The 23,268-nt window shown below is 43.3% G+C and overlaps 1 long non-coding RNA gene across 1 annotated transcript; it reads left to right on the plus strand.

Moving 5' to 3' along the window:
- The first annotated feature begins 11,850 nt into the window (after positions 1-11,850).
- On the plus strand, positions 11,851-18,807 carry LOC115574923 (uncharacterized). Its single transcript, XR_003982586.1, has 2 exons — positions 11,851-12,026; positions 12,164-18,807. It is a non-coding gene; the product is annotated as an uncharacterized LOC115574923 (long non-coding RNA).
- The last annotated feature ends 4,461 nt before the right edge of the window (positions 18,808-23,268 follow it).

Raw genomic sequence — 23,268 nt, forward strand, 5'->3', positions numbered from 1 at the left:
CTCCTCTTGTTCCCTCACTTTTTCCTTGTCAACGCCCGCTCTCTTTCTCTCTCTTTGTCTGTCTTGCTGAGGATTATGTCGGCGTACAGTTTCATTTTCTGCCTGTTCTCCACCAGCCAGCTGCTGCTGTGAGCCACGCAAAAGTCAAACAGAGGTCAAAAGCGTGTTTTTGTGCGCGCGAGTGCAACGGAGACGGAGAAGTGTGTGTCTGCACGTTTCATGTTTGTCTTCATTGTCTGTGTTGAGGTGTAAAGCATGTGGTTGTATGGTATTTTTTTTCTGCTTCCTCCAGCTTTTATTCTGCTTATTCTGCACCAGACACTGGTGGAAGAGCAACTCAGACAGTTGTTAAGCGTAGTACTGAAACAACAGTGTAAAAATGCTCATCTACAAGTAAAAAAGTGCATTTAAAAACCCACTCGGGTAAAAGTTTAGTAGTTTATCAGTAAAATGTTCTTCAAGTTTCCAAAGGTGCAATTATTAACAAACAGGTATATCTTTTATGCAGAATTGTATTTTAGAACAATATATGCTAATTATCATATAGTTAGAATTTTTTAGGCCATGTAGACAGATATTACTTTAATGTTGCAGCTGGAAAAGGTGAAGTGGATATTATACTATAAATATATAGTCAGGTAGTTTGTAAATTTCATCAAGGGATCAATTGGGTCGTATTTTTAATACATCAACATGCATTCATTGAATATATTTTGTTTCATTAAGTAACTTGAGCCCAACCACATATATAAGTCGTACCTGTCACAGATATATCATGTCGTCATATGTGTTGCCTGATAGGAGCCAAGAGGGAAAACTTTTGCATTACAGAACATGATGCAGTAAAAGGTGCTAGGGGTGATTTATAACCATTCAATTCCCAGTGAACTGTTTGAGTGCGCTAATGTCAATTTTGGATGATAAAGTGTTTTGCTTACTTGTAAAATATCCTGCCTCCGTCACATACATGTCCTTGTCAAGAGTCATGAGTGAGAACCACATTTGAGGGATCACTGCAAAACACGTGTGTTGTGTTTACTTTCTGTGCATATGAGAATATCAGTCAATGTATTGATATCGGAATTTTTTATCGACATCAGCCACAGAAATTCAGTATCAGTCCGGCTTTGCTAGTAACTAAAGTTGTAAATGTAGTGGGGTGAAAACTAGAATATTTCCCTCTGAATTACACTGGGATAGGCGCAATAAGCTTAGCTTCTGCCTATTCCATTTCAGACTTGATGTTTATCTATGTCTTTATTTGTTAAATGTTTAAATGTCTGAATAAATAAAAATAAATCTGAATCTGAATCTGAATTGTAGTACAGAACAAAGTAGCATACAGGGGAACTTCTCAAGTACACACGGGGCTGACCTCGAAATGTTTTTAAGCACACTACTTGAGAAAACATAATTAGTTGCTTTCCAATTTCTGGGTAGTTCCCCATCAAAGCGTGGCTCGATAGATCTGACGGGCCCTAAAAAGATGGTTGGGGTAGAAAACAAGAAGTACAAGTTTCTGCTGAACAGTAATGTATTTGTGTTTCGTCCTTTGTAAATTATACAGTGATTTCTCCTCTTTTGGCATTACTTATTTATGTGAAACCAACCTAGAGATGTCCCTTTACTGATCACGCGGAGACATCTTAAATGTGTCTATGATCAGTGGGGTCAGAGTCATCATATACAGAAGTTCCCATGCGGCCCAAACAAAACTCGATCGAAAAAGAAAAAAACACTGTATGTCCACTAGGAGGTGCAACACCAACATTTAGCATCCAGGAAGTAAGCCAAACCTCAATAGCGTGTGAGGCTGTTTGTACATCCAGTGCGTACCTGATCTTTGTCGAAAATGTAATGCCACACGTGTGCACATTATCAGGCTCGCTGGAGGTTATGGCGAGGCCGAGCAGTGACGGCAGCACATCAAAGGACAGGCCCAGTTCAAAGCAGTCTGCAATTTCAGAGCAGTAAAAGCAGGAGGACAGAAGCAGAGAATAGAGCCACAGGTGGGCACTTTCTGTTTCTCCTGTCACGACCAATGCAGGCTTTTCTACTTACTATTGATGATAGATGATTGCCTGTCTCGCACCCTAGGCTTCTGTTCTCCCACACACTACTGGAGTTTCATTTAAGTTTTTCCATACAAACATTTTTTTTTTTTTTTTTGTCATCTGTGCTTTTTCACTTTGATTCTGTTTGTGTGTCTCTTCTGAATCTTCCCCCCCCCCCCCCCCCCCCCCCCTTGTGCTCCAATCCCACCACCACCATCCCACCCAAGTCAGAGTGCCACCCATGTAACAGTGCCAGGGCTGCCTGGGATGCAGCGGTGCCCGCAAAGAGAGAGAAACCAGAGACTGACAGGGAGGGAGGGAGGGAGGGAGGGAGAGAGAAGGGGGAAGGAGGGGGGGGACTGAGTGCGTCGCCATGGCTACCGTATGTTTTTGTTAGCGCTCGTGAGTCAGACAAGCAGTGACTCACAGTCAGGAGGAAACACACACACAGTCACATTCATACTCACACTCCCACTCACTCGAAGGGAAGCCAAATAAGGACAGCTACACCAACACGCACAGAGAGGGAGAGCGAGAGGGCAGGAAAAAGCAAAGAGAGAGGGGAGTGAGCTGGATAATTTTGTGCTAACCCCAAAAAATCAAGCAAGAAACAAAGAAAAAGAAAGAGCTGCAAGGGAGAATAGATGAAAGGCAGATAAAGACAGAGAGCTAGGAGAGGAGAGGCCATGTGCCAAAATGGAGGGAAGCCGATGGAGCTGGAGGGCACGAGTGTGGGCACATACCCTCTCCCAAGAGCACCCTTCACATGGGTGGGGGTAGCGGAAACTCACTCGCAGACACACCCAGCTTGTGCACACCTTGGCTTAACTTGCTAAACCACCCATTTATTGTCTGACGCCTACACGTTTAGGAAGGCCACCTGGTTTTGCACAGCAAACTTCTCTTGCATTGGATTTTGCAAGTCTCCAGGTTAACAAAGCTGAGCGGAGATGTCGGGCTGTTTTAGAGGCTTTTCTTGAACTGCAGATCTGGTCACGTAATGTTTTTGCATTGTGAAAATGAGCAGTTTGAATATTCTTGTGCAGGTCATCTCTTTTCCTTGTTTTCCCACGACCTGTGTGTTCAGTGCAGGAGTCCTTTAGGTGGTGGAGATGACTAACCGTGTTTTCACAGAGGAGTGATTTACATACAGTTACGGACCATTGCTCATCGCACGCTAAATGTGTGTTTTGGCTACCGTTGACCCTGACATAGTGGCTCCCTGTGTGAGCGAGAGTTCCCCACACATCGGCAGCAGAAGGTAGACCACTGCGCAGCCCCCTCATCCTGCAAAGATGTATCTGTGTGTTTTTACAGTATCATAAAAAGTGATATACTGCAAGTTGTCGAGGCTCCACTTCAAGCTGACAGCCAACTTCCACTCAGTGGCTTTATGACTCCATCTCTCTCCCATCGTTTCCATCATCTAGTTGGATAACACAAGGACGAATGAATGCCTCAACAAATCAATTAAATGTGTCGTTCTGTCTCTCACTTTTCCTCGTGTGCAACTTTCCCCTACTTTCTGTCTCCCTCTGTGACTCCCCAGTGGCTGAAGCAGCCAATTGGAGCCCGTCAGTTTTATCTCTGCAGAGATAACGTACTAGAAATATCACCTGTCCTATAATGGATGTGAGTTGTGTCTTTCTTTGGAGGGGGGGGGGAGTTTCACAACGCAGGTGCAGGATAGCCACAGCACACAGTTTGACTTTCAAAGAGGGTTCAGTTAAAAGATGCCTGTCAAGATAAAAATCACAGTTTGTTTTTGTTTTTTTATCGGCATGGCTCAAGACAAATCCCCACCTCCCACACAGCAGGTGAGCAGCAGGTGGAGAAAGCATGGCATGGTGGTTTTATGGGGGAGAAAGAGGAGGGTCAAAGGTCACTGTTAAGTGGGCCAGCCAGCTGGGAAAGTGCATTAGCGGCCGGGAGGCTAACGAAGGAGGGCAGAATGTGGCGCTGTAAAAGGGTACAGGAATTGGGGAGAGTGTGTACGTCTGTTAACACGCATGTGATTAATGAGACGGAGGAAGTCACCCGGCTGTGTGTCACTCCAGATGATGTCAGCGGTTGAGCGGAGGAACAGAAACAGCATATGGCCACAGATAGGCTTCCTCTCTCACCGACAACCACAAACAAACAGAAAACTACAGTCTTAAGCGTACAGTACGCCACGTTTTCATCAGTTCCTCACGTTGAAAAAGACAAATATATACACAGGCCAGTTGCGCAACTATTTGTCATTCTTCCTGATGGCTCATTGGTTCCTTCTTCCTCTTTTTTCAGCCACGGCGCCATTGAGATTCACCATTTGATTCATAATAAACTATTTCTGCAATTGCTGTCGTTGTTTCCGACACGTTTAATCTTCATCCTCCAACTGAGAGAGGAGGAAGAAATAAGACACTGTGATCTTGATCCTTGATTTGTTCTCTCGCTCCCTCCCGTGCTATGAGCTCACTTCAGGAAAATTCACCTTCTGTGTTTGTGTGTCCCGAGAACTCATCTGTTCACCGGGTTTCAACGCCAGCCAGACCCCGATAGCTGGACCACTCTTCATCTGGCCGGCTGGGTGGTCAGCAGACCGATTGGCTGGATGTCTGATTGGCTGCTCCGTTAGATGGAGGGATGGCAGTCTATGTCAGCATAAATGCCAAGCGGCCGTGAGGGGTTTGGAAGGAGGCTATCAGATGGGAGAGCGACGGAGGGAGACGGTGGGAGCAGAAAAAGGGAGTGTGGAAACAAAAGCGAGGAGTCACATCACATAAAAGGGTTCGTTCTTGTGTGGGATAATGAACCAGGACGTAAACAAGTGAGAGGGCCAGACGTCAGGCAGACAGAAAGAAAAGAGAGCAAGAAGGGGGGGTTGTAAAGGTGGTCTTGGCTGGATATTTTTAGCATGTGGAGTGGGAGAGGGCGGTATCTTCTCAAGGGGTTTTTCCAGAGGAGTATATTTAGAGCCAGGGTGTGTAGAAAAGACAGAGGGAGAACAGGAGGGATGTGCACTGTACACTGATGCCAGTCTGATGTAAGAGTCTGCAATAGGACCACACAGATTCCTTCTGTTCTCTCTGTGGCACTGCCTCCGCTATATCTGACTCTTGCACGCTCACTCCACCGTGCGCAGAGCACAGAATGCATGTAATCAGAAACCCTTGATCATATATATTGTTCTTGTGCAAGTCCAACGCTCTCACATTGACGGGCCTCTCACAAACTCCAAAATCAAGACAGTGCACACACGCATTCTTGACCCAGTTATGAAACGGGGGAGTAGCCTCTCAACAGTGAACGCCCTGTGGACAGGTCGACCATTTAAAGACGCTCAGTGCCCGACAGCTTTTCAGCACATCGACTCGCAAAAGGCATTCCAGACACCGCAAATCAGACAGAGATTTTCCAAATACTAAAGCAGCTAATGTGGTCTAAAAGTTGAGGAGAGAGGAGAGGGACACAGCTGAAAAAGCAATGCTAATAATAATGAGAGAAACGAGAGAACAGAGTGAAAGGCAGAGAGCGGTGTGGTCTCCGTACAGCTTGCTAAGGATAATAGCATGCGTGCTGGCTGGGGCAGATAGAGAGAGAGAGCAGAAGAGAGAGAGCGCAGAGCCGCAGTGACGCCATTGTGGTTCCGCAGCACTTCCTGTCTACCGCCACAGTATTTGTGTGTCTTGTCTCCACGGCAACTGCCAACACATAAATACCAGAGAGGTAGTAGAGAGAGAGAGAGAGAGAGAGAGAGAGAGAGAGCGTAGGAAAGAGAAAATAAGGACAGGCCAGTCAAAGTCAAGTGGATCAATTCGGAGCCTCTTCGCTGGCTGTTTCGAGCTCAGTTTAGACGGTGCTGCTGGTCTCTGGGTGGACTCTATGACCGTTGTTCTGGACTGGTTTCCAGTGAAATGGTCCAGCATGGATGAGGTGGTGTAGAAACATTATGACCTCAAATGTCCCAGGACTGGGTCAAGGGGTGGAGAGGGAAAAGTGCCCTGAGCCTGCTAATTCAGGGTGGAGCCGCGGAGGAGGAGAGGGATGACGGATTGACAGGTTAATTCAGGAGGCCACCTACTAGCTGACAGGTTGCTGGTTCAGTCCACTCGAGATAGCTGCAAGCACCGAAGTATATACAGTACAGCACATTATAGAGGGACACTAAACCCGAGAGAGACCAAACCCTAAAATGAAGTGCATCGAAGGAAGAAAAGCTGTTTTACAGTAGAGTCAAACTTTAATGTTCCCCCGAGGAGCGACTTGCTTTACAGACTAAAGTCCAGCACATATGTATCCTACAGTGTCACCATGAATCATGGAGGGAAAAAAAGGCGTCATGACATTATAGTTACAGTTTGTTTAAAAAACAAACACAGATGGAAGGAAGCACAATCTGCCTCTATAATTGCAACCTTTGGGGAACTAAACCTCCGCCCTGGATCTTAACATGTAAAGGATGTTCAGGCTCCGAAAAATTGTCCGTGCCTTTGAGATGAACCTCACTTCATACAGGTGAAAGGCTAGCGCCAGAGATTTTACAGCACAGCTTGACAAAACTCACTGTGTTCCTAAACCAGCAAATCATAGCAAAAATAAGGAAAGGCTCAATAAAAGAAGAATAAAATGTATCCACCAGTGTCCTTTCCACATTTAAACTTGTTTTGCCCTTTTCTACTTCGAGCCTCAAAGTTAAGCTTCTCTACTAGGACCGTGCCCAAATACTCACAGTTTATTGCTCCAATGCTGCCAGGGGCTTACCCTCGATCACAGCCGGAGCGGGCGCAGGGGGGAAGGGACCAATTTCTTTCTTTGGTCTTCGCTACATTTATTTGGGATGACTGGTCACACCAATGCACACATTCATCAAGGTCCGGGCCCATGCTCCACACCCTACAGACGATTCACGATAACGGAGTCATCGGCATACTTAAGGACGGATCTTGATGCGAGCCTGCTCTGGCACCCTTGTGTAAATAGAAAGAGTAAGGTGTACAGCTTTAAAATTAATCTACTGTCTACCATTGGAAACCCAGTTATCGAGTACTTCAACAGTGAGTTAAAGTGAAACGAGAACTCCATCTTTCTGATCCAGAATTCTCATTGTTTACTCAATATTCCATGCCAGTATGCTCAATATAATACCAGTAAGAACTTTTTGTGTCCTTGGGCAAGGCACTGGCAGTCTCAGACACCAGAAGCAGGAGAACACGGTCAAACTTTTTACATGTGAATGTGTTTGTGTAGAGAAACTGTTCCGTTAACAATCACATGTTCTTAGGGAACGTGTCGGGTTAAATTAGTGCAACACTGATACCTCGCTGATCAGCTGGCACAGATAGCAGCTCTTTCTCTCATTTCTCCCACATTTCGTTCTTTCTACAAAACCATTTTCCATTGCTTGTTGCATAATTGGTTCTGACTCACCATGACAACTAAATGGAAGTTGATTCTTTTTTTTTTTTATTCCCAGACCCTGTGGCCCCGATTAGAGCCGCTACTGTCGTCTGACTCACTGTCTAAAATGGTCACTCAGCCGAACGTCCCGTGTGACCAGCTGACACACACAAATCTACACACGCGCACACACACACATGCACACACACACATGCACAATGCAGCACACACAAGTTAGATGAAGACAAGGGTTTATAGACAGTTGCGTATAGCATTGGTTTACTGACGCTGTGTTGCACGCATCCAATTCATAATGAGTGCTTGATCAAGTTGATCATCAACTGTATTTTTCTTTGTACATTATTTGATTACATGTGAGACGGGCAATTCTTTTGAATACGTGTTGTACATGCAAAGATAATCACGAAGGTAAGATGAAAAACAGCGAAATGTATTGAGAAATACGTACGCATATGTAAGACACACACATTACCACATACAGTATATAGCCTAGCTCTGTACTCTGACCTCTTAAGTGATAGCAGAACACAGTGTGTAGCATATTTCTTTATGAACTGTTAACTTAAGGTGACACATTGCTCTACAAATTCACCCACTGCAGCTCACGATCCGCAGTCTTTCCCACCACATGATGCATATTAAAATACATGCTGCTACTTTCACACCTGTCAGGGTAATCTGTGAATACGAGCTCATCAGTTAAAACACACACACACTGACGGAACATTTACAAACCATGCTTACATATCTTTACAGCCGATAATGTTTCACAGAACCATAAATAACAGAGTATGACCTCAGGGTAAAGAAGTGCTGAACTCTCTTCAGCACCGCTTTCCAAATACGCTCGCTGCCAGCAGGAGTGATTGCTGACCACTGCACACCAGAGTCGCTCTCCGTGAATTGGCACCAGTGAAAAAAGTTGCACCTCCTTTCTCTCAGTTTCATACCAAGTTTACGTGGCTTATCGTTCATCAGCGTGGCCGATAGAGCTGGTGCTGGTCTGGACTGAGGGTTGTCTTGAGTCGTGGGTGTCTCATGATGAGTCGCTTCTGAGAGCATCTCTGTATCATCTGTCATTACAGTACTGGTGTCGCATGTGGTTTGGCTAATTGTAATCTCTGTGGGGAGTGTGCACGGCACGCAATGAGGTTTCGACTACAGAGCAGAGATGATTTTTTTTTTTTTCTTCTTTTTGGGACGAGTTAATCACTCAGATAACCCAGTTTACTGTGTCTTAAGACAGCTCATCGATCGTTGATACAGATACAGATAAACACACACGAAACATATATATATATATATATAAAAAAAGGAAAGCAAGACACGGAGACGGAGTGGTACTACAACTCTGACATACTTGGGTATTTCCATTTTCTGATACTTTATCCTTTTACTCTTGTCATATTGTTGACTGCATAATGTAAAAAATCTGTTGATATCAATACAGACAGCTCTAAGTATACCTATGTTATCATATGATACTCTGATGGTACCATATTACTCTCGAGGCGGCTGGGGCTTAGGAGGTAGAATAGGTTGGCCATCTAATCTGATCTTCCAGCTGCAGGTCGAAATGTTCATGGGCGAGATGGGCTGATCTACCAAAGTGTGTGAACAAAGAGCAGAGAACTGTCGTGGGATGGACAGGTCACTTTAGATGGGCAGTGCCGCCTCAGCCACCAGTGTTAATGTGTGTGTGAATGGATGAATATGACAAGTGTTGTAAAGCAGTTTGAATGGTCTTTTGTCCGTGTCACTACTGCTTCAATTTAAAGTTGAACTGCAACTGAAACGTTTCTATTTAATCTGTTCTTTTTTAAGTTATATACTTGGAATATATGATATTCCTTACGCTTCTTCATCTAATTATAATCCAATCAGGGTTGAGGAGGGTTATTTCAAAAGGTATTCTGATAAAGTTACTAATTACCTGTTAAAAAAAGTAGTCAGTAACTTAATCCAAGTATCACAATACTGAAGAAATTTCTTTTTAAATTCTAATCCTGTTGCTAATCCCCTTTTGATTGAATGTATCAGTAATGTAATTTTATATTTGTTTCTGTTACTTTAGCAGAATACAGTTACCTTTTTGTTGTATCCTAATTAGGTAATCCCAATTACATGTCTTCCGTTACTCCCCATGCCTGAATCCAATACATTGTTCTGAAATGAACCACTCTACATAACGGTACTTTAACTATATCATGATGCTAGTACCTCCTCCTCAGCTACTTTTACAAAAGTCAAACTTAAAAGGAAGAAGTTCTACGTGTAAAATCTACTTGTAAAACGCTTACAAAAGTATCTGAGCACTTCTTTGAAGACAGACTGGCTTCACTCACACCACAGGTATTCTTTGCTAACTAACAATCAAAAAGTGAAGGTATTCATTAAACTTGATTCAACTCTGGCTGTTATGCAAAGTTGTAAATCCCCTTTGAAGACAACATAGAAACTGAGGTCCACAAACAAAACATTATCCCATCTGAAGATAAACACTGTGTCGCGGTCATGCTTACTGGCATAGTCATTTCACTAAGCTTGGAGTGTATGTGTTGCTAAGAGACGCGCAAATGTGTATGTGTGTGTGTGGAATGTGTGACGTCCGCTCTCTCAAAGGGGCGAGGCTGTCTGTGCGGGACTTTGCCGCTAACACACACACCCAGAGACTTCAGGGGAAGAAGGGGAAGTCATAAAGCCTCTAATAGCCCGTCTCTGAAGCTCGCGTTACTGTCTCTGTGTGTGTGTGTGTGTGTGTGTGTGTGTGTGTGTTGGGGGGGGTCCTATATGTTTGACAGGTGCAGATCAAACCAAGCTTGGACACCAGCAAATCACACTCACACACAAAGACCCATATGTACATACGTTGCTGCTGTTTTCTCCCTATGAGGAGTCGTGAAACCACCATTACCACTGGGCGGTTTGAATCATTATGGACGTGTTACTGATGATTTATAATCTTCATAACTAAAACACAGGGAGGAAGATTTCCTCTTGCTCTGACAGGGACATTAAAATCACCACAACAAGAGTCACACGAACTGTAACTCAAATTTACACTTGGGTTGACTCATACCCACAGATCTCGCTCGCTCAATAAATAATTTCCACGTTGTAACCGTGCTTGAGCGATCTGGAAATATCAGTCGTGCTTTGTCTCTTTTTGCTTAGATTACTGTAACCCTGCACTCCTGCCCCAGTTAAAGTCCCTCTCTCAGCATAAAAAAAGCAGCTTGAGGTTTCACCAAAACAAGAGACGAAACCACTTTACATCAACATATTATCACACTGACATTAATACTCTAGAACTGATAAGGTTGCGACTTCACGAAAAAACACCACTTTGGCTTGGATGCACTCATATGTAGTGTCAGATAATCAGCTTCCAACTGCACACAATTAGTCTCAAAGCAAGATCCACAGCTTTTCTTTGACGCTACGCCCCTTGATCATCTCCTAATACTGCATTTAGATATTTACTTTAATGTAACAGCCTGTCATAATTTTTTTCTAGTCCTCTTATTTTAAGTTTAACATTGGATCGGTGTTCTCTCAACACCTCCGGTAATGATTTTCTCCATGAAATGAAAAGTGCTTTACAACTGAAAATCACTATTTTATTAACACACTTGCATGTGCACATACGTATATGCATTCTTGGATGAAAGCTAAATAACGAACATCTCAGAACAAGTTTGCAAAGCGGTACTGAAAGTATGTTCTGACATCCAAACAACCGCTATTAGCAGGGTTTGAGTTAACAGTATCTTTCAAGATGTTAAAAAAAAAAAAAAAAACTTCTTTCTGGAGCATAATGATTGAAAATTGTGTTGGGACAGGAGCTCACAAAAACCATAAAAACACACACCATGAAAACAGTTCCATAGATAAATAAGAGCAGAGGAGCAAAGCTGCATTTAAAAGAGGTGTCAATTGGGCCTCTTGTAAATAGCTATTGTACGTTCTCTGATCATCCCTATCTGTTCAGAGGGATGCTTAAAAACATGCAACTTTCTGCAACTCTCCATACAACATCCTCAACATTTAGAACAGTTTGTTCACCATAACACTGCACATTTAGCTTGCTCCTCTTCCTGCCTGCTATTGACTCAAACAGCCTCTGCTCATTTATTAGCAGCTGTGCAGCCAATTATCTCCCTGCCCCCTTTCCTGTGTTCTAGCAGCAGCCTTGGCCGTGCACAGGGGAGGAGAGGGAAGGGAAGGGAAGGGAGGGGAAGGAGGGAGGGAAGGAGGCAAAGAAGAGACGAGGAAGGGGAGGGCCTCCTCTCCTCTGACATCGTCATAAAGGAATCCCCTGCACTGGGTTGGTCCCGCCCACTCTCTTACTCTCACCCTGTCTGGCTCCCAGACTCACTCTGGTCCACACACACTGCTGTCTGCACCGTCGAAGGAGAAACAGACCCACGAGACGGACAGAGAGTGGGAGACACAGAGATGGAGAGTTGGGAGGACGACAACTGTGAAGTTCAACTTCGAGTGTGACGCTGGAGAGCAGGGGGACAGGGAAATTGAGACAGATGAAAGGAGTAAAAACTGTTGTCTCAGGTAGGTGCAGCATCGCGTCTGCCTCTTCTCAGAAGTTGACTGTTGACTTTTTACTGTTTTATGACTTTATGACCCGGAAAATTTGCTCTTTTCTCTTACTTTTTTTTTTTTTTTCTTGAACCACCGGTCTCCCACAGAGAGGCACTTCACACTCTGGCTCCTGCAACCTGTTGATCAGGACAAACATTCACACGGAGCGACAGTAATGTCTGCCTGCTGTTAAAATGTACTGTAATTTTGGCACTGGAATATTGTGTTGATCAGAGTCTGCCACTGTGGACCGGCTCCATTACAAAGGTCAGACGTAAATAGTTCCTTTGAATGGGATGGCTTAATTTCTGTCTGTCTTTCTGGCTGCTTGTCTGCCTGTCCGTCTGTACAGAATGCCTGTTATTTTAGGGATTATATCTCCACCCGTCTGTATGTTTCTTCGCGTAATTGCTTTGCCTCTACCTGTTTGTCTGCTTTCCTTTCCAACTATCCGCTCATGGTATGTATGTCATCCAACTACCCATGTGTGCAATCTATTTAACTCCATGTGCATCAATCTGTGTACCTCTCCGGCGGGTGTTCACAGAGCGAGAACAGAGGTCATAAAAAGTTTTAGAAAAGCAGTCGAGGGACGAAATGGTAGTGGCGAAGCGAGGCCGGAGCCGCTCAAACATTCCTCTCATTGTTCAGAGTCCCTGTAAGTCTGCGAGCTCCCAAACCTCCATGAAAGGAAGGGAATCCAGCAGCTACTGTAGCTAACCCAGTTTCAGCCACAGTTCAGGGCCGGCTGTCTCTGTCTCCCTGTCTGCCCTCTGGGAGCGTTGGTTAAGACCAAATCGGGCAGTAGAAGGCGAAAATGGAGCTTGAGGTCATTAACGTGACGCTGGAGCGCAGAGGAAAGACAAGATAAGAATGAATTGATTTCACTTTGCTCTGTGTGTGACTGACTTCAGATAACCTCTACGCAAAAAGAGAGCAGAGAGAGGTGGGAGGTGTTATTATTCTGCCTTTTACAGCGAGGAATCATTAGATTGGTAAAACTGACCGGGGAAGGCCAGATTCATGAATGGATGGAGGAAAGAGGGAATAGAAGGAGGCGAGAAGGTGGGGATCCAGGACTGAAGCTTTGGCTTTGGTGGGGTGGGTGTGCCCGGCAGCAATCTGTAGGAATGGGTCCAGGCTCAGGAAACCGTGGCGTAGTGGAATAAAAGTGTGTGTGTGAGTTGAGTTTCTGCATCCATTTGTGCATGTGTGGTTCAGTGGCAGCAGGGCGGCTGTACACTAAGTACAGGGCTGGTGGTGGTGAGGGTGTTTGGCAAAGAATCAGGCTGAGGATAGGGTTACACACATTGGGCTACAGGGAGTGGACCCGGGCTTGGGCTGGGCTCTTCACTGCTGAGGCTAGCTTTACAGCCCGAAGAGACTTTGAGCTTTTCTCTTTTTTTTCTCAATGTGGAGCTGGAAATACTTGTTTTTTTTTATGTTCAGATTAATGTCCCACATGTGGTGGTGCGTTCCATTGATTCCAGGCCAGCCAGTGAACTCTCGCCTTTGATTCAGGAAAACGGCAACAGAGAAGGCCCATAGTGGAGCGCAAGTCCTTGTTTGAATGTCACTGAATGTCACGGGCTCTGCAATAATTACGCCCTCACACGAAACATGAAACAAACACAACCTCACATGCACACACATACCCCCAGACACACTCTCTGTCTGGTCGAAAGAGAGCCAGGGTGTGGTACGACATAAGGTGTGTGGGTTCAAAGTGTTTTCTGCATTTTCACTACAGTTTTTAGCCAGATTTTAAAGTTGGGGTTAAGAAACCGACAGCCCTAAATTAGAATCCATCCAACAGATGAAAGAGGGCAAGGCCTATGAAAGTTAGTTTGCACTGCTGTGACTGCTCAGATGAAAGACTGAAAAGTTAGTTGTAGAGGAAGCGCTGCCACAGTTTCTGCTTTGTCAGGCATCTTTCCTCATCTCTTCACCTTCTTGGACTCTACTTAATACAGTTACTTTTCCATGTCTTCCTCCTCTGCGGGCTGGCTTTTGCAGCTATCAGCGCATGGTGTAATGGATACGATAGCATTTATGAAAAGCAAATGTGGCATATTTACATTCTGAGAAGGGAATTTAGATGTTATTGTTGCCCTTGTGTGCTCCAGAGCCATTAAACTTAGAAGTATCGATTTCACATGAAGTTGCGGTTGGAAACAGACTGCCCTCTGTAAATTTCTCTGATGCAATGGAAAGATACAAAAATGGCTTCAGTTTGATACATAATTATTGAATGAAGTGCACAATACAAGCGCACAGCCAGCCCGTTGGTCACCCCGCTTACTGTTTGCTCTGTGTAGCAGTTCACAGCCCGGAGGTGTGAATGATGTCAGATTGGTATGTATTTGTACTATTCCTGGTTTATGAGACAGGGTGAGAACCAAACTAATGCACATGCCATGTTTGCCCGGCAGCCCCCTGACATAACTGTGTTTGTTTATTGATAGCAGGCATGTTATGTGTGGAGGGCAGATTGTGTCTGGCCAATGAGCATTTGTGTGCATTTCTTAGTGCATCTGTGTGTGTGTGTGTGTGTGTGTGTGTGTGTGTGTGTGTGTGTGTGTGTGCACGCACACACAAGGGCATAGGGAGAGAGAAGATATGTGTTGAAACAACAAGGGGTTGAGATCCAGCTGTCTCAACAGAGGCTTTTCCACTTAACTGTGTGCCCTTGTGTAAACGGCAAAGTCAATTCTGAACTCTGGCTGAAAGGGAGAGACGGTCTGAGAAAACAGCCAGTGGCCACGTCTACACTTGGACCTCCATACGTCGTGTGCGTGAACATTAACTAAGTAGAACACACACATAGCCTTAAGCATGCAGCCCTAAACCATCAAAGCACACGCATACAAGGCCATAAGCCATGAAGACACCCTTTAAAAACAAAGGTTTTAACTTTACCAGGGTACATCTGCTGGCGACTGTCATCCAGTGAATTTTTCCTATTCGGCGCCTCTGTCAGGATACAACACGTTGGCACAATTAAGAGCTGCCAATAAGTGGCAACCCACATGGCAGAACCTTATGATTATTCTTAACCATAATAAACATCCAATTTGAGAAGAGTGTAACAACAATATTGCCCTGCTCCGCCAGGGGACTTAAAAAAACACGAGGTGGGCCAAATGCAAAAGTGAGACATGTTAAGATCCTTGCAGCGAGCGTTTGAGGTGAGGTGTTGGACAACGTGCGTCAACCAGAATGCCGTCATTACAGGAGAAGGGAAGGAATGAGCTCATAGACATTAACGGCTGCGGGTTCGACGGGGGGAACGCGAAAGGGGAGAGAGAGAGAAACCGATGGAAAAGATGAAAAGGCAGAGAAAATAACACACAAGATGAACCGCTGCCAGATGAAAGGATGGTGGGATAGAGGGTTTTAGGTTGATGGAGGAGAGGAGTTAAAGGGGAGTTAGCACGCTGTCTTTGATGGGTGCTGGGACCTTAAACGACCTTTTGTATTGAGACGGCCTTATTGTGACCATGTGGAGACAGACCAACAAAGGGCTACAATGCACGTCTCATAAAAATTAACTGAACTTAAGGAGCAGTTCACAAGTATGATCCAACAGGAAATGTGTTAAGATTCACTTTTATGTAGATATTGTATTTTGTGAAAATAACAACTCTCATAGCCTGGTCTTAAAATTATGCTAAACTATCAGGAGACTGAAAAATGCTTCTCATAATGTAATCTGTGTGAAAAGTGAGAGCAGACAGAGAGTGAATCTATGGTTTTCAGCTTTCCCCAGTAGCACCAAACTCACAGTGTGTCCTGAACAGTTATAATCTGGTGTTATTGGTTGATTGGACCGCGGACTGAGAGAAAGAACATTGGTCTGAAGGAAACTCGAAAGTGTCTGCACATGAACCATGGTTTATATCCCATGTGAGGATGCTTGCTGCTTAAAGACCAAAGACACTCAGATCTGGCTGATTTTGTAGCAACAATGATACAGCGTTGGTGAGTGCACTGTGTCCCTGGCACAGCTCTCTGGTCAGGCCCAGAATGACGACAGACAGCCAGCTAGAACTTATTTAGAGTCCGGAGTTCCCCGAAGGTGTCCCACTGACTCATACCTTGTGCATGGTGGAATATTCACGTTGCGAAAATGAAGAGACTTGATGGCAAAATAGCTTTCAGTGTGGATCTGAGGCTTGGAGATGACATTCAGTTATTTAAAAACGTCCTGTCCAGACAAGTATAATTCAACAAAAAGGAATTCAGAGTAAGAGGTTCTGCTCGGGGGACTGATGAGTGTGTGTGTTTGTCCTTCTTAGCTCCTGTAGGATATCAGATATCACTTGACAGACAGTGATAGGTCGAAAAATCCTATAAATACAGTATCACTTTCCGTATGCAACATCAAAGGATTCCTGATAATTTCTGATGAGATGTAGTAGCTTTGCGGCAGAGGAAACAAAGTTCTGTGCTTTTCTTTTCCACACAAGGGGCACAGATAAAGGGGCAGAAGCAGAGCAGAGCGGGGGCAAACGTCTTTAAAGGGAGTGCCACTTGACTGGCCACTTCCTTCTAACCTAATTCTCCATTCTGTCATTGAAAAGCTATTTTTATAAGAGGCCACGGGAAGTCTGGGAGTAGACGAGAACCATGCACATACACAGGGGCTGAGAGAGCGCAAATTCTACGACCTGTGAATGACGAAGATGTAGCACAGCGGAGGGTGATAAGACAGAGATGTGGGCAAAAGGTAGAATGGTGAGAGGGTAGAGGGTAGGATGTTGGAGCAGGTCTGTTAGGGTATTTATTATTTGTGTTGTGCGTGCTTTGACGTCTTCTTCTCACCACAAATCTGTCTAGTTGTCTCTGTTGGCCAGGGGAATTCCTGGCAGAGTGATTTTTGAGACTACAGGACTGAATCACATTGCCAGGGATTTCCAATGGCTGACATGAAGAAAGCAAGCTCTATCTCACAAACACAGATGCACACTAATCTGCCATCTCACAACACAAGTCACACACCCATGTTTCTCATTTGCATACTCGCACACAAACACACCCATCACTGTCAGGAACAGACGCCCATGCAACCTGGCTGTGCGGCAGCAGGACTTAACCCACATGTGAACAGTGAGTGTGTGCCATGTTCACAGTGGTTAAGTTCTGCCGCCACAGGGCTGCAGCCGGCAGGAGGGTCGGAAAGGTTAGGGAGGGGCCGCACTGCATCAAACCGCTGCTCCTCACATCAACACCAGACTTCAGACGTGCAAGATGGCCTCTAACGCATAAAACGCTGCTCACTGCAGTTGACCTAGAGCCATTTTACATCCTCCAAAGACCCAAAAATATGAAAATCCTGAGATTCTAACTGTTTTCCATTCCACTTATTTCTACGAGCACATGAAACAAACATCAATGCTTTATTGCCATCATGTTTTCGACAGCTCTTTTGATTATGTTGCACCTGACTGGAGAATGAGCACCATCCGCTGTTTATCTCAATTGGAAATGTTGTTTTTCTCCAGATGACTTTCTGGAAACTCTGTTAAAATTTGTGCCACATTTTAATGGCGGCAGTCCGTCAAAGGTCAACGGCATGCTGCTTCTCATTCTATTGACTAATATTTCTCCACCAAACTTAAGAATCACACTTTATCACTTCTACTGTGAAATGTGTGGATGACTCACTTGTGTGTTGTAAGCGTCAGGGTGGGTGCACTGTGGCCGAGGGCAGGTATAAGCGTCTATAAGCTTCTGGTAATAACTTGTGATCTGTTGAATTAGCTGAAATAGTGCGGCTTCAGTGTGTCCGTGTCTGCTAAATGTCAGCTGTCTCATTAGTGCTGAGGACTGCTCCTGTTCCTGTCGGGCGAGCAGCAATATGTCATCGTATGTTGTCATTTGTATCGCCTGTTGCCAGGGTCTCTCAGGGGCATCGTATGTGTAGCTCTCTGTTTGCGTTCATATGTTTTTAATGCCTCCACTTATTGATTTTCTGCATGAGCATCAGTGTCTGTTTGACTTGTGCATGCGGTGTTCTGACTTTTCTGTGTGTGTGTGTGTGTGTGTGTGTGTGTGTGTGTGTGTGTGTGTGTCTCTGTCTGTCTGTCTGTCTGTCTGCCCCCACCCCTCACCCCCTGCTGGGTCGGTCTCCTGTGCCTGCTGTGCTGATAATCAGTGTGTGACGTCGGCTGGCTCAGTTCAGCAGGAACAGGGGACTGGTCTCATTTCCACACACACACACACATATAAACACACACACACACACACAGCTGACTTTAATAATGACTGTAGCCTGTTAATTGACTTCAAGTCTGAATGTGTGTGTATGTGTATTTTTAAATGCATTTATTTTGAAATGACTGACAATGTTATTTTAGTCGATGTTTGTGGTAAACTGTGATTTATCTCGGTGAATTCTTAGTGGCTACATTTTTCAATACATTCTGTAATGAAACACTTCACTTGGATTTATTCCTGCTCTCTTATTGCATCTATTGACCGATAAACCTTACAATTTTGATGAAACAAGACAAGTTATTTTAATAAAAAAAACATCACTTTGGACTGCATGCCTTGCTTGTAATATTAAGTATGTTGTAATATTTTCATAAGTATTTTCTATGTGTTGCTGATATAATTTCATAATTACTTGTCAGTTCTGTTCATTGTCTGTTTTTGCTGTCTTGTTTGTAGAAAAAAAAAAAAAAAAATTTGATGGCTGTTGTTTCACCTACATTAAGTATTAAAACTGAATTTCTTTGAAAAAGCAGTGTATGTGTCTGGTGTTTTTTTTAACCATGTCTTCAGTTATAGGATAAATTGTACATCACAAACACAATTTTGAACAATATTATATACATATATATTCCTTTTCACTCTTTACTTTTCTCAGTCTTCTTCCTCTTTTTGTTCAGTTTATGGACAGCAACTCAAACACACCCTCAATACACAGACATTCTGACTTAATAATCTCACAGCACCAGGTTGCTAATTGGTAAAAAAAAAAAACAACAACAAAAAATCAATTATGCCAGTATGTTGATTCAGTTAGGTCTTGGTACAATTATGCAAAATTAACAGTCTGCAGTCTGACACTTTTTCCACACGTTTGCATAGCTGAAATTTTTTCTGAGACCTTGGTGAAAAGACAATCATCACTTTTCATAGCATCATCATTACTAAAAAATGAGAACGTGCATTACTAACTACAAATCTATATCTACATACACAATTCAATAATAACCTTCAAAGACAGAAAGACAAAATAGCTTTAAAGTCTTACGTGCATTTCTATTTTTTCATTTATTTTTCAAAGCTACTTGAAATTGAAATAAATACAGCTGAGCTATGAGAAAGTTGTGATCCTGTTCTCAATCCCTTAAAATCTGCATCTCCTAATGTCAGCAAACATTCATATAACAACACATGCTGGAAGAGCTAATACAGCACTGCACACTCATTTCCTATAAAGAAAACCTATAAGGGATATATAACCTCCTCTTAAATTTACTTCACTTTATAGCTGAACAAAAACTTGATGCAAATGATGTACACTTTGTGTATATTGGAGTGTATTAACCATCTGGAGTGGAGGTTTTATTTTGCTTCATTCTTGTTTAGCACCTCTAAAACCTCCTTACACCACCTATGTGGTATCTATAACCTAAACTATGAATCTGACTTCTAATTTTTGACAATTTTATCAAAGTGGCAAAAAACAAATCTACAGCGCATAGAAAATAGTACAAAACTTGAGTCATAAGCAATCAAAACATTATATTAAAACGGTTCTAGTTTGTAAAACACATTCTTTTCACGGTGTATACACACAGGTACATCAGGAAAAATACAGTATATTTACGTGTTGCGGATTTTATCCCAAACTGTTGTGCCCTTTTCACTGAAAGTCTACAGATGCACGTAAATCACTGGAAATATTAATAATTTACAGGTAACATTTCACTCACTAAAGGTTTCTGGGTTGAGGCCTACAGAGAGACACACTGAGAAGAGGTAAAGGGGAAACCTGTCACCGCACATCCTCTTTATTTCTCTGTCACTGTGGAAACCAGTAATAGAGCATGGTGGTTATAAAAAAATAAAGACAGATCTTAAAAGATGGTGACATGCAGTAAGCATTAGCCTAATCTGGATGTTTGTCCTAGCCGGGCGGTTACTATAGCAACAGTGACACATGGCCGTCATCAGCCTCAGCTTGCTGCGTCAGAGGAGGAGACGGCGGTTTAACTGACGACTTCCTCTTCCTGTCCTGAGAACGCTACGTGAGATAAAGACAGCCTACCTTTAGGTAACCTTCTCCTACTTCTCTCTTTCACTCAGCAACGTCTTTACCCGCCCTACATACATTTATTGCCCCTTTGTTTTCCGTCTGTAGTTGTAGAAGTTACCTTTCTGTCTCAGCCCCTCCTCGCGCTGCAATTCCTTGCTCCACCCACGCACATGCACTCCCTCACCTGCCGCTACCTCTTCGGGTCAGCCAATAGGCTTCCGAGGTGGGTGTTCCCATGGCAACATAACAGGTAAACAGAGGTGGAGATAAGGAACCAGGACGATGCAAAAGAAGGGTGTAGGTTTGGTTTCAGAGGTGGGGTGGTAACTTAATATGTGCTTTCCTTTTTATGCCCCATAGTCTAAAATTGATACGATTGTTTTTACCACAAAAAGCACAACAGTTTACTAACCAGTGTTGAATTTGAGTGTCTTTTTAGGACACCTACAACAAATGTTGCATTACCTTTTTCAACCCTCTCATGATGCACACAGGACCAACAAGCTCTGCCATGCCTGACCACTCCCATTGTTCACCCAACCCATTCAGTGCTCCTGATATTACGAACACTTAAAAGTACCCCACCAGCCAAAAATGTTTTTCTTTTCGTTCCTGCGGTTGAAAGTTTTAGTTTCACTCTGTAGAATGACATATATGCAGACTTTTTGTTTAGAAACACATGTACATTTTTTTCTGTACTCCTTGAAAATATGATTTTAAGAGAGAGGCCTACAAGCATTATTTGTGACATCACAAATAGTTTGGAAGCCATTACTGGTCCAATATTTAGCTACACATGTGTGACGTGGAAACTTGAAGCCTCCAGTGCACATATACTGAGAATGGATGTGACAGTTAAACTTGTGAAATGCAGAATATTTGCATTTTCTTGTATTCTAATTTGTTTTTACTGAAGAATGAGTAGGTGCCATTTAAATGATTTTTATAAGGTAATGATACTTTTTTCTGTAAAAACTATGTCAGACCGGTGATATTTTTTTTTGCACGTGTGGAAGGTATCTGTAATAGTTTCCACTTACTGATCATGATCTCTTTGAATCACCACTGCCAGCTGTAGAGAGCACACAATGCTTATTTTTGCATCTGTATGCTCTGCATTTGGAGCACTTTTACACACTCAGAGATCAGCCACTTAAATGAAATGGCAGTCAGTTAATGAAGAGCATTATATAGTATATAGGGATTTATTTTGGACAAAGCCTGAAAGTAGTAACCCAGGTCTGCTATTAAGCACAGAGCTGTGAGCATAATACAGGAATTCTTATCAGTCCTGATCTTCTATAATCTGGAATAAGTTGCGTGACATTATGAGGACACAGTTCGTGGAGAAAAAAATTATCTTTAACAATTAAAGTGAGTGGGGAAAATATGCAAATGTACACACATCAATCCACCATGTATGAAAAAAAGGATTCTTTTCCCTCCAATCCACACAGATCCACCCCACCCTGCAGCTGTACAGCAGGTCAGCTCCCCCTCTGTCTTTTCCTTCTTCTCTGTCCCTCCCTGTCTGACTGTCTTATGGTTCTTCTCACCATAAAAAAAAAAAAAAAAAATGCCGCCAATCTGTCCGGGAAAAGACATAATTGCCATTATGACTGCTGCGGCCCTGGACATCACACACAGTGTACTGATTGTTTCACAGAGGAGGACGGGGCAAACACTGTCTGCTCAGTGTGCAGACGCCACACAATATTATTATAGCGTGACTACAGCTCATCACACACACAGCCACTATCTTAGTCCTTTCAGCCCCCTCACTATCCGTGTAATCTTTCCATTAAGCACAGAACAAACACAGGATTCTATAGGGCTGAGAATCCATACACCACGGCCTTTAAAAAAATATAAATCTTTTAACTGTCAAGCCCTGGGTAAACACAGTCATATAGTGCAGCTGCCAATAGGAAATGGTAGAAATACTGAATGGAAAAGCCGTTTGTACATACAGAAACGCCCAATATGTGTGTGTGTGTGTGTGTGTGTCAGAGAGGGAGAGACATATGGTGCTGAGGTTTTGGGAAAGTTGACCTTATCCCAGTTCCAACTCTACTTCTCCATCTCTGCTTCCAAAAAAGAAAAGGTCACCGTTCCCACTAAAAAAAAAGACAATCTGACACTTTAGACAACTGTAGGGGGAAAATAAATCAGGCTTCGATGAATATACCATATACACATATGATACAAACACTACACACATTTCCACTGCTAAATCTGCAAATACTACGGGTATCTGCGACCGTGTGTCAAGGATTAGCCAGAGGAAATAACCACCCGTACAACATCGTACTGATGTACTGTGATGGGAAATGTCTTTATCCTTGTTACTGGATTCTGCTGACAGCAGAAAGGGAAGGACATGAGTCCCACCTACTGACACTCGCTGCCACTCGCACATTTGCATAACATTGCTTACAAGTTTTTTTCTTCTCTGCTGTTTTTCATTTTTTATTAACAATAGGAATAAATACAACCATGCTAAAATGAGATTTATAAGGAATCAAACCCATTCCAGATTCATCTGCTGTACATGCATGCTGTATTACAACTTGGTCCCGTACAAATAGTGCATTATTGCATCCACGTCATATTGTACGTATAAGGCAAGCAGTAAAAATCATTATCACCATGGATACAAACCTAATTCTCATCAAAGTATAATATTTTCTCTTCATGGCCAGTATTGGTTTATTATATAAGATCATTCACAATTCAGCAGCACAACTTTTAAAACATTTGGGACAACATGTAGAGCTGGCTCAAGGACAATGAGCTTCTGCTAGAAGGGACTTTTACATTAGATCTGCAACATTTGGGCAAAACTGCTCAGTTAAGGCAGCCAGGAGGTAGATATCTTTACCACTGAGTAACAGAGAGTGCAGCATTTTTAACTGTATTGAAGTTAGTTTGGTAGCATGG

The sequence above is a fragment of the Sparus aurata genome, chromosome 23 (genome assembly GCF_900880675.1).
Source record: "Sparus aurata chromosome 23, fSpaAur1.1, whole genome shotgun sequence".
Classification (NCBI taxonomy): domain Eukaryota; kingdom Metazoa; phylum Chordata; class Actinopteri; order Spariformes; family Sparidae; genus Sparus; species Sparus aurata.